The 12,375-nt window shown below is 49.6% G+C and overlaps 1 protein-coding gene across 4 annotated transcripts in view; it reads right to left on the reverse strand.

Moving 5' to 3' along the window:
• Nucleotides 1–11,711, reverse strand: part of ADNP (activity dependent neuroprotector homeobox) — a 32,603-nt gene extending 20,892 nt beyond the window's left edge. For 2 of the 4 annotated variants that reach the window (XM_064465230.1, XM_064465227.1), the window contains exons 1-2: nt 11,319–11,711; nt 1,245–1,403 (exon numbers count right to left, since the gene is read on the reverse strand). The gene's annotated coding sequence lies outside the window, so the exon portion shown is untranslated. Of the gene's footprint in view, nt 1–1,244; nt 1,404–8,679; nt 8,702–11,318 lie in introns of those variants that run through there. The other 2 variants (XM_064465229.1, XM_064465228.1) reach the window with 2 other exon arrangements.
• Nucleotides 11,712–12,375: the final 664 nt, after the last annotated feature.

A 12,375-nucleotide genomic window follows, 5' to 3' on the forward strand; every position in this document is an offset into this window, starting at 1 on the left:
GGTATGTATAATGATCCCACGGTTTTCATTCCAATAATTCAACCCCAAATTTCTTAATATCCATAATAATACTAAAAGGGAAGGGCTGCAGCAGAGTGAAACAGCATAATCAAAAAACACATACAGTTTGGTAACAAGTTAGTGCATAAAATTCAGATTATGCTAAAAATTACTTCATTAAAAAGTGTAGGATAGCTCTCTACTAGACAGCCTGGTTTTAAGTATAAAATATTTCTCAATAACAGTTGTTATTAAAATCAGAAAGCAATGAGAATCCACGATCAACATCATCAGTGCAACCCAGACACTGTGAATCTTTAAAATAGTTTTAATTTCTCTATTGGCTGTGTGCCAGGACTGTATTACTAGTGTTTACTAGAGCAAACTTATCTTATTAACTTTTAAAACGTATGTTATCTCTATATATAATTTTATCAGTAACTTGATTTTATTCCCATAACAGCATGTTAAAGTAAATCATAATTCATGCAAATGATTCTTCCCCCCTCCCCCCTGCCCAAGGCAAGTACCAACATTGAAAATCTGTCATTTTTAAAAAACCCTTTTGGGACTGATTGTTATATTTTCTTTCATTTGCTTTTTTTGTTTGTTTTGTTGTTGGGGTCCCCCCCCTTTAGCTAAATCTTTTAGTTGTCATTAATGACAGTATTCCTCCCTCCCCCCCCTTTATACATATCCCAGCCCGCTTTGACAGACCAATTTATAGACAAATGATAGAAAATATCTTAATGAAAAACACCGCAGTTGAATTTCCAAAATTAAACATTTTACTTGAGGTTCAAATAAGAAACATCAGATTGCAAGGAATAACTTAAAGGGACATCCAACTTGAAATGATGTATCTTTGAACTTCCGTGTCACAAGTCACAAGTTTTTCCCCAGTTTGTTTCAGCATGAAAGTGCGCTTCGGGCAGTCTGGGCATTTCTCTTGCAGTCAGAATCATCCTTCACTTTTGCCTCTGTTGGTTTTAATAAACCAAAAGAGGGGGGGGGGAAATTTAAACCAGGAAACTAATTAATACGCAGTGAAGCTGCCCGACCGACTGAGCTCAAAGCTCCCCCCACGCCCCCAGGTTTCTAGAGGTCAAGTTGGTGTTCCTTCAAGTTCAAAACATCCAAACATCAGAAGTAAACAGTCCTTTCATCTATTTTTTGCCCATACCTAGCCAACTGAAAATCTTAACTCTTCCCAATCTATTCAGTACATATTATGAGGCATTTACCTCCAAAATTAATGGTGCTTGGGCGTCTCAGACTCATTGGACAAGTTTCATGCAAAAGCCTCCAAAAATAATTCTCCTTCCAGAACGCCCACCTCAGCGATTATATTACACCTACTGTGTGAGGCCAAAGCCCGGACACAGAAGAAGGACCATATCCTGCTGTACAAAACAAAGCGTTAAAGACAAGAGATAAGAAATGTAATAAGGGCAATCTCACATTTATAACGTACGTTTCATTGCGAAGGACTCCAAAGCCAGTTATAAACCACATTTGCGGTACCTTTCCTGACACGGAGCTGCCGCAGAGCCACTCCAGCCAGCGAACAGAACTGCAGGAAGTTTTAGCAGGTTTGTGGCTTACCCAGCAGATTCCGCTGGGTAACACCACCTGAGGAATACTCTGGTGCTCAGATTTCAATTAAGTTACGCAATTCAGAAATCCAGCAGGACAGAGAGACGAATGCTCCTGTCCACACTTCACACAACCTTCTGACTGAAGGGGTCAGGACCTCAGGTAACACCTCACCAGAGCCACCGGTACCGGCAGCACAGCCGCACCCAGTACGGGTGAGGTACGCGCAGTAAATACAGCGGTGCTTCCCCGTACGGGTCATTTTTCCTTGACGGTTCCCATACAAACACAGTCCCACCTTAAACTGCAAGACCGTGGGAGATCAAACAGGTGAGAGGGCTGTCAGCCACAACCCTAGGGACACACGTTCATTTGGGGAGCACGCAGAGTAAAATTTTCAGTTACGCTGCTGCTAGCAGGAGGGCATGAAGTAAACCTTTTTGGGTAACGGCATGAGAGTCTTCTGTAGGAAGACTGATACCTCTTCAACTCTCATCACCCATGGACAGAAACTCAGTCTTGAACAGACTGGAAACACAAGGCACAGCATTAATATAATGAAGTCTAGAGCAACCAAACCTGAAGTTTATAAAAGCAAAATTTGAGCCGTTTAGAACTCCTTTTCCAAGTAATAAGGGTTTTCCCTGTTTAAAATGGTTAGAATTTTAATCTCTGTTGGTTATGCAGACACAACATCCATAGTTTAGAGTACTGATGGTTTTTCTTCGGCAAGTACGGTTTCAACAGAAGACACTAAGATGTTCTAAGAATTTTAAAAAGACAAAATTCTTAAAATACTTGACATTGAGGCAAAACGGAATACTGCATACGCTTCAACAAGGCCACTAGCCATATCTTCAAACAGGAAGGGATGGTGGGTTATTTTGTTTCATACTGGATTATTTTCTACCTATAAAGTAGGATTTGCGCCCCTGTATCTCTACCGAGTCCAAATTACCCCTCACCCACTGAATCCTCCCTGCAGAAAGCGCACTTGTGGGTGAGGACTGATCAGCCTCGAGAGCGGCTCGGTGACAATTCGCGTACCAGTCTGAGGGTACGAATACTGACACGGGGAAGTGCTTCATCCCACACCGGGCCTCCCGAAGACTGAGATTCATTTCCCTGCATTGTGTTGCTGACGAGAGTCACCAAGCATCTGGCATTTTTCTGACTTTGTATAATCCAAAGTGCTTTTATTTTAGCCCTTATTTTGCTAGTATTTTAAGTTGAAGTTCTTGGTTTACATATAACAGCACAACATAGTAGCATATATCAGAGCTGACAGCAGCTCTGGACAAAATGAAACAAGACTGTTAGTTTCTTGGTCCTGTGTTTTTTATCTCCCTATTCCAACTGCACTTAAAATAAGGTCTACTTTAATGACTTGCCTGGCTAACTGCATTTAACATGCTCTAAAAAGCCAGCCATGAAACAGATTCGCAAAGAAGGCAGTTAGTGCAACGTTGAGTGAAATCTGTTAAAATACATGAAAAATATGCAAGAAAATGAACCTACAGTTCCCACAGCAATAGAAAAGCGGCCTCGTCGAGTATGCAGGTTAAATGATGCTATGTAGTACAATGGTGTATCATGCTCTATATTCACATGAGGAGGACAACGGCCTGTCCCTGCAGGAAGGTGAAGGCTGGGGCTCTGGGACCGGACCATCCCAGGGCAGCTGAGCAAGGAAGGGCGATAGCCAGGAAGCAGAAAGGTATCTCAGGGGAGAGCGAGCAAATGAGGAGCTCCAGGAGCAGAACCATCAGGGAGAACAGAGAAGAACTGAAAACTACTGAAAAACTCCTTGCAAAGGTAAGACTTGCAATTAAATGCCTCCCCTCCCTGCACTGAGTGAATAAAGAGTCTACTCCCACCACGTCTGTCACTGGCTCACACTAAGCTTTTTCACTTTCTTCTGTTGGGCTCTTCTCTTTCCTCCTATTTAAGCATTGCTGGCCTAGTTTTCAGAGGGCTGTGCACCCACATCTCCTGTGAAGGTAATGAGATTTGCAGTTCAACAGCACATCTGAAATGCCAGACGACTAAGGGCTCATTTTTCAAGCCCGCTATAATCCTAGGACGGAGGCTGTTTTGTAACAGCACGCGCTCTATTCTCATGGCAACCTTTTAAACAGAGCGCACCTCCTCAGCCTCATCAGCTCAGCCATCTGCAACACCGCGCCTCTGCCCGTGGAACAGGATGGTCCCCAGCTAACTTGTCTAGCAAACACCGCTCAGCTCCAGCTGCACCGTTCGGTGCGAGGCTGCCACGTTAGACCCAGCACTTAAATTCAACCTTAAGCTAGCACATCAGCGAGCGCAAGCCCTCTACCTTGGGGCTATACCCAGAACAGGGCTCGACACATGAGGGAGAGATGAGGCGAACAGAAAACCCGAATCAGACCCCCTGGGAAAACCTGACATGTTGTTTTAGCACTAAGATTATTGAAACTGAAGGAAATCAACAAACGTATTTTGCTATCTGGTCAGAGCATTGTAAAACTTTTGCAGCACTGTGCACATGAAACCACCCTTCTGCCCCTCACAGTCTAAATAGTCTTATTTCTTAAAAGTCCCTTTGCAAAAAAAAACAATTTAAAAATATTTTAAAATTACTTCAGAGATTGGATCAGCAACCTCCAAAAAAGAATCAAGCTGTGCGTTAAACAAAAAGGACTGTTTCACACACTTCTCTGGACATCCTAGGTAAATGCTCCTTCAGGGGAGGAGACAGGTCCATCTAAAATGGGGTACTGAAAAAAAACCACTTAAAATCTTTTGGAGGAAGGTCTTAGGCTAAAAACCTTACCATGCTGTTTCAGTGGTTTTAGGCAATTTTCAGCAAGGGCTTAAGAAACACTGTTTTATCTCTTTTTGTTTGTTTGTTTGTTTTTGTTTTTGGAGCTGCCTGTCTAGCTTCAGCTTGGTGACTCTGGCACTAAGAACTCCAACTTCCCACTGGAGACAAAACTTCTGCGGAAGCCAGTTTTAGTGAAAGGAATCACTAAGGCTGATATGTCTTATTCTCAATTCATTTTTTTTATTTAAAGGTTAAGAAAATATCTTCTGCAGTCCAGCAGACAGGGATCTTCTAAGTCATTCACACACTTCTCATTCTTGCTCGATTTCTGGAATTTTCCACGGGTGCCAGAAGCTCCATCTGGTGGGTGTGTACACTAACTGCAAAACTGAAAGGGAATTAACTATTTCCTTATCAACTTTTGTTCAGCAGTAAAAGTTCTGTACAGTGTGTAATTTCTGTGCCCCGATATAAAATACAAAATGGCCAAATTTCAATTGCTCTGGGAACCACAACTCCTTATTTCTCGTTGTGATGAATAATCTGCTACCTCAGGCTCTGTTGGGTTTTCTTATTTTGAGCATGTCACAGAATGTTCTTCGCTAAAATTCAAACGTTTTCTAGAGAAGAATCTTTTGAACACACATGATAAAAATGACATCGGTTCAGGCAATCTCTACTGCATTCTGAAAAGCAGTTTGAAATTGCATCCGTTCTCTAAGGCATGCTATACTTTGGTGTATCAGAAATATTAAATTAGAGGCATGAGCAGCTTGAGAAGTAGGCTTACGCACCTACTGCCATCTTAATATCTTTTGTGACTGTTTAACATCTCGAAAGATAAAGGCTTATACGCATCCACACCTGTGTAGTGGAATCAATATGTAATATACATACTCAGTATGACAGCCCTACTTGTTTAGGGCTATTTCTTAAAAGATTTCAGTTTGAAATGTAATAAAACCTGCACATCTTGCTGAAATTTGAACTCGAGACTAGAGATCATCGAAGCACAAAAGATATTGTTTGCTTACACCACGATGTCCACACTGCAGCAATCAGGAAAAAAAGGCTGCATGGACATGCTCTACAATTCCAAAATAATCCTCATCAAGATTGTAGCTAACAGTGAACAATCCCAGAAGAAAAATTATTTTGGAAATAGAGGCATGCTTCAGGAATTAGCAGTTATCATTTAAATTAAATCAAGAATCATCTTGAAATTTTCAATCCAAAGCTCACAAAAAATGTTTGGATAATTAAAGTGGCACGGAAGCCTGTGCAAAATGTGCAAGAACAAAGCATGTAATCAATATACACGTAATTTATGATTGGATTACACTGATTGTGAAACTGCAGTCAGATTGGAATGCAAGTGGAAGCGGTAGTCCTGTCTTCCCTGTGTCACATTTTCCTGACATCACCTCTGTATCAGCAGCCGGAGCAGAGACCTGATCCAACTGAAAAGGAGCTTTTCAGGCAGAGCAGTTCCTTCACTCACCCAGACAGAAGCGCTGGGACTGGTACCAGTAAGGCGGCCGGAAGCGTGGCTCGTACCACCCCTTCCAGCGGCAGCACAGCCACAGATATATTTAAACCAGTAGTGAAACTGCATCCCTTAGCACGTCCTGACCAGTAAAACGCACTGCTTGCATGCTGGTGTCGGTGGCAGAACAAACCGACAGAACAAAAGAGAGTGTATAAACACTTTTACAAGCTCATCCAAAACCCTGCCAATACATGCTTTCTCAGAGAGCAGATACACTAGATATCGAAGGGATCTCGCCAACTGGCTAGCGCCTGAGTGTTTAAAGCGTAAAAATAGTCAGTGAAGTAGGCTGATGCTAATTGTTTTTCCTTTGCCTTACTGCTCCACTCAGGCTACGCACCAACGCTGGCATTACACGATGGCGTGAAGTCTGTAAACAAGAGCTTAAAAATCAGTCTTACCACTTCACATTTCTTACCTCCTTCCCTTTCTGTCTAAGCATAGCTCCCCAGTGCTCCAATCCCTGACTACATTCCAGCATTAATCCACCTCAGCTACTGCTGTCTTCGGTCTGACTCAGGAACCTTCGATATTTAAAAGGCTTCATAGCAGCAGCAGGAATGGGGAAACAAAACAAGCAAAAAGATCACAAACTTAAGTTTGACTTTTTTTGGGGGGGGGGAGGTGGAGGGAAGCATTTTAAGACAATTATTATTTTGCCTACTTAGATTTCAAGAGATTTTGCCCCCTTACTGTTGCTGCTATGGACCTGCACCGCTAACAACTCCTTTGGCCCAGCTGCAGCACAAGCAAAGAACTACCAATCCAGAGTCACACCAGAAATCAATACACAGAAGAGGTAAAGAGGGGTGAAAGAAAGAACGCCTGAAAGCAGAGGCTTGAAAGAGAAGAGGAGCTGGGGGTAGGGCAGAAAAACAGCAAAGCCAGGCCTGAGAGCATGCCCTTTTCCTACATTTAAATGACTGGATAGGCTGAAGCATTACTTCTGTGGACAGGCTGTTTGCACAGTTACTTAATTTCTATTTCTTGTAAATTGTTTTAGATGCTACTTGAGAAGTAGATTTGCAATGAAACATTCTGCCAGATGATCTGGACGTCCTAGAACCTGCAGGTGCGATGTGCTGCTGGAGTCAACCACACAGGTTTAGGACCCAACAACCAGTATCAATTTTCACCCAAATCATCTTTAATGCCACCTTAAAAAAAAAAAAAGGTAAGGATATAAATGGTGGGAACTGAAAGTGACTCACTGCAGAAAACACAGTACTTATTCCACTCTTATTCAAAACACATTCAAAAGCACCAATGTGAAGTACAAGGGAGGGAGACGGCTCAATTTGAGCCTCATGTTTGCCTTTCAACATCAGCTAACGACAGGGAAGCTCTGAACAATGTAGTTTGCTCCTCGAGGCATACGGCCCTCAGGTGGATAAATAAAAGTTACTCCCTCTCTAACAATGTCTTTATTCAAATCCAGAACATGTATTTGGTTTTTATACCAGATCTAAGTACTTCCAGAAAGCTCAAAAGGAGATCGTTCTGGCCATCCTGACTAGGAAAGTGAGGGCATCTTCCCAAAACGTGTCAGGTGAGTCAAAACAAACCTACATATACGCAAGGCATAGGGTTTGGGGGTTTTTGTCTTTTTTTTTTTTTTTTTTTTTGACCTAACGTAATCAGGAGCTCTTTTTCTTCCAGTGCATATACATTTACATTACATTATCTTTAAATCAGCACGTTTTATTCTCATCTCCATAGCTTATACTATTATTAGGAAACACACTTGTATCAACATGTTTATAAGAGGAGTCACTATATCTATATATATATTAACACTAAACATATAGATCTTAATTATACCATAAAAAAACCACTGTAACGCTTCTTTAGATGCAGGCCAACATAGTCAGCTGTTACCTTTTTTTAAACAAGCATGTTACATGCATCTTTAAAAAACAAAATCCCAGCAAACACAGCATTATTAACATACCAACTCAGCTGAACTAATAATTTAAAAAAAACACCCGGTCCATGCCCACGCAGACAAAGCGGATCAAAGGACACCTGAGGACCACAGCGATCAGCGGCAGCCCTACAGGGATTTACTGCCTCTCTCCTGGCAGCCATGTCCTACAGACTTCAGACTACGAGCCTCATCATCTCTGATGCTGTGTCGTTCATTCCCCATGTATAAAATTTCTCTCTCAAACCAACTTCAAGTAGTGGAGCAAAGATAACTTCCCCTTTATGGGGGAAAGAAAAAAGAAACAAAACAAAACCAAAACCACCCCAAGAAGTTTCCTATCAAGCTGCTAAATCTTACCTGCAGCCACCTCAAAATAAACACATTAACCCACGAGCACTGTCTTTGCTCCCACAAAATCATCTGTTCCGATTTCTTTCTTTACATCAATCAAATCAGCTGCCATCTTAACCAAAAAGTGTAAAATACACGTTTGGACTACATGACTTTTGGCTACTGATAAGGTTCTGATATGGTTATGTATTCCAGGAATGCCACTTTGATTTTTAATATTTACTGTTATCATGGAGTGGTAAAGCTGGGTTGGGAGCAATCACCTACTATTCACTCCACAGTGTGTCGGAGGCACAACTTACCTTCCGCAGAAAGTCTGCACGTGCATTTACCTGGAATTTAGTACCGAATTCAGTAACTGTAGAGCTCGGTTTGCCAAGTACCTAACAACTGCTACTTTCTATTAAGCTTAATTAAAATGCTGTTGTAATATACCCCGTGAGCGACACATACCAATTCTGACAATGCTAATGGGCATCTTCTGACAACTGGTAACTTCTGTCCTACACATACAGACAAAAAATTAAGTTACTCATCTCATCCTGCAGAGCACGTTCAGTCTTCCTAGATGCTCTGTTCGCGCAGCTAGCGCCCAACGCTGTAGGGCACGAACTTTCCAAGAGTCAAGCAGCTCCTCTCCCGTGCAGGTTTCCCATTCCTAAGCACTCCAAGTGGCAGCCACTCCACCACCCGTCTGTCTGGCCGCCACCTTCCGCCTTCCCCATCCCTTGCGTACCCAAACAGCACATCCCTCCTACAACTTAACGCAGGTGATCTTACACACTCCTAAAGACCTTTAAGCTCTAGCAGTCCCACATGACATTTCAAGCATAAAGAGTAGTTGCCTAGAGACACGCTTTCTATAAACCTGCCTGATGGACCATCATGTCAAATGAAAACAAAAAAACCCTATTATTTTTTTATAATAATGGGGCACTAAGAATCTATCAGTGTGCAGTGATCTCGGAGAGTTGTCCCCGAACACTGGAAGCGTCTCATTTCCATTAGATACCAAAAAGACATTTTTAAGAGTAAATTAAGAAATAATGCTAATTTTAGTAAAGGGCAGCTTATGATTAAAAAAATGATATGAAAACATTTAGCTTAGTATTACTTCTGGAGGAGAACAAGTTATTTGTTGTGTGTCAAAAAGGACACCTCTGTTTTGACTGAGGTTTATTTAAGTATTTGCTGTAGTAGCCTTCAGGAAAGGTAACGATCACGTTACAACCCATCAGCCCCAAGCGATACTTTATTAACAATAGTACGTTTCTCTTCTGTTGCCTCTTTTTAACGTTCAAGATTTCAACATGTATCACGGCAGATGTTGACCTGCCGATATCAAATTACTGCCCAACATCTGCAAATGCCCATCTAAAAAGGAGCCAAGCTGGTTTCTTATTGTTAAAACCAAAAAAAAAAAAAAAGCTTTTCTGCTTTTTAAACGGGATGATCCATCTTCCTCACCCAGAAGGATGGCAACTTGTAATTATTACAGTTCCCAGAGTCCCCAGGTGGAAGTTTTTCAAGTAGCTGCGCGCCTGCGAGAGGAAGCAGGGCGGGCGGCCCGCAGCACGCACAGGCGGTGCTGGGCAGGGCGGCTGAGCTCGGGCCGCGCTGCCCTGGCAGGTAGGGATCGCGGGCCTCCGTTACCTCAAATACACCCTGCACCTCCAAACAGAAATAGCGAACAGCCGTAAAAAAGAACAGGAAGGTGACTGGAGAAAGCAACCTTAAAAAAAAAAAAAGGGGTGGGGGTGTTTCTGTGAAAGGAACGAAGACCTCTCCCAGCCCTACCCAGCGGCTGCAGTCCGTCCGACAAACGAGGCCTACCGAGCCGGGTGCCCGACCCCGGCCCCACAGCAAGCGCCGGCGCTCCCGCAGCGCCTGGCACCCCGAGCTCGGGACGCGCACCGCAAACGGCACCGCAAGCGCCGGCCGAGCTGCGATGCCGCCGCCGCCGCCACCCTCCGGCGCGCCGCCTGCGAGCCCTGCGCAACCTCCCGCCACCCTCCCGCCCGGCTCTGCCCCGCCGACACGGCTGCGGGAGAACCCGCTGCGGGGCCGGGGGGCTGCGGGGCCGGGAGGCCGGGGCAGCCCCCCCTGTGCGGGGCCTGGGGGGGGGCCGGTGCGGTGGCGCCGGTGCGGTGCCGGGGCGGGCCCGGTGCGGGGCCGTGCGGTGCCGCCGCGGGGAGGGCGCCCCCTGCCGCCTGCCTCCCGCACTCCGCCGCGCCGCCGGCCGGGCTGCGGTGCATTTTGGGTGGGGGCTGGTATTTTTCTTCCACGGCCATAAACCGGGAGCAACAATACCGACTTACCGGGGGTGCGGGGCACCACCGGCACCGCGTACCCCGCGGTACTTGCAGTGGAAGCCTCGCCCCCCGCTTCCCACCCCCCCCCCCGCCCCCAGGCTGCGGCCGCCACGGGAATAGGGTCCGTGGCACGGGGGTGCCGCTGCCGGCGGCCGAGCGAGGCTTCGGGGTTCGGTTTCCCCCGCCTTTGTCTAAGAAGCGGGCGCCGGTAACCATAGCCCAGGGGAGGGAAAGGAGGGGCGGGTGAGTCAACGTTGCTCCATCCCGCGGCCGGTGCCCGGCGCAGGACGGCGGGTCCCGCAGGCAGCGCCGCCCGGCCGCCGCGGGAGGCCGCTCCCCATTCATCGCCCGCGGCCGCCGCCGCTCCCCGGCCCCGCTCCGGCGCTGGCCCAGTCGGGGTGCCGGGCCCGTCCGCCGACCCTCGGCCCCGCCGCCGCGCCCGGGACGGAGCAGGGAGGGCTGGGGCCGCGTCTGCCCCGCGGGCCCCGGACGGGAGAGAGCGAAGGGTGGCGGCGGAGGAGCGGTGCCCGCCGCCGGGCGGAGCGGAGCCGGCCCCGTCAGGCGGCCGAGCCCCTCCAACGCGTGTGCGGCCGGGGGAAGGGGCCCGCCCGCCAACTCCGCAGCCCCCGGCGCGGGGCTCCCGCCCAAGGCCGGGGCTGCGGGGGTCGCGGGGGCCGCGGCCCCGCCGGGCCGAGGGGAGGAGGGAGGAGGAGGAGGAGGAGGGGGCGGGCGGGGGCTGCCCCCGCCCGGGCAGGACCGCGGACTCACGCACACACCTACCTGGCCGGGGCTCTCCTCGGCGGCGGGGGCGGGCGCTCCCCCGGCACCGCTGCCCGGGGGTGGGGGTGCCGGCGCTGCCTCCCCGGCGCCGCCCGGGTCCCTGGGCGGGCGGGCGGAGCGGAGCCGGCGGCGGCGCGGGGGAGACAAAGGGGGCTGGATGGCGGCGGGGGGGGGGGGGGGGAAGGGGGGAACGAGGCGGGGGGGCGAGTGTGCGGGGGGTGGCCTGTGGAGAGCGGGCCCCGCGGGGCGGCGGCGCGGCGGCGGGCTCACTGCGCCCGGTGCCCGGGGCGGGGGCGTGGGGCGGCGGGGCGGGGGGGGGGCTCCCTGGGCGCCCTGCGGACAATACAGCCGGGTCCCTCCTGCCCAGAACCTGCCCTGGCCAAGATGGCGGCCGAGAAAGAGCGGAAGTGACGCGAGACTCTCATTAGCATACGGGACTCATTGTCCGGCGGGAGGGGAGGGGGCCGCGCCCCGGGGGGGAGGGGGCCCGGGCCCCGGCGGGTTCCCGCCGGCATGGCCTCCGTCCCGCCCCGCGGGGCCGGGCACCGGCGGCGGGTGCGGGCGGGCGGGTCACACAACCCCACCGAGCGCGGGGGGGGCTCTCGCGAGAGAGACGGGAGGACGCCGGAGGCGGCGGCGGGATCTACCCCGGCCCCGCTAGGCGGCGCCGCGCCCTGCGGCCGAGCCCCGAGAGGCAGCTGACGCCGCGCGGTTATCCCTCCGCCTCCCCCAGCCGGGACTACATCCCGCCCGGAGGGGGCCTCCGCCGCCGGGGCGGGGGCACGAGCCTGGCGAGCCGCGCGCCCACGTGACGGCGGTGCGCGCACGTGACCGCGCGACCGTCAGCACACGGCCTCGTGCCGCCGCCGGCGCCGCCGCTCCCGCCCGCGCCTCGCGCCCCGCCCCGCCCGGCCCCGCCCCGCCGCCCCTCACACCATGGACAGCGCAGCCGGGCGCCCCGCGGGGGCCGCTCCCGCCCGCCGGGCTCCGGGCGGCCCCCGCGGGCCTGAGGCGAGCTGCGGGCCGCGCCCGGCCGGGCTCTGCCGTCACCCGTCAC

Source organism: Phalacrocorax carbo, chromosome 14 (genome assembly GCF_963921805.1).
Source record: "Phalacrocorax carbo chromosome 14, bPhaCar2.1, whole genome shotgun sequence".
Classification (NCBI taxonomy): domain Eukaryota; kingdom Metazoa; phylum Chordata; class Aves; order Suliformes; family Phalacrocoracidae; genus Phalacrocorax; species Phalacrocorax carbo.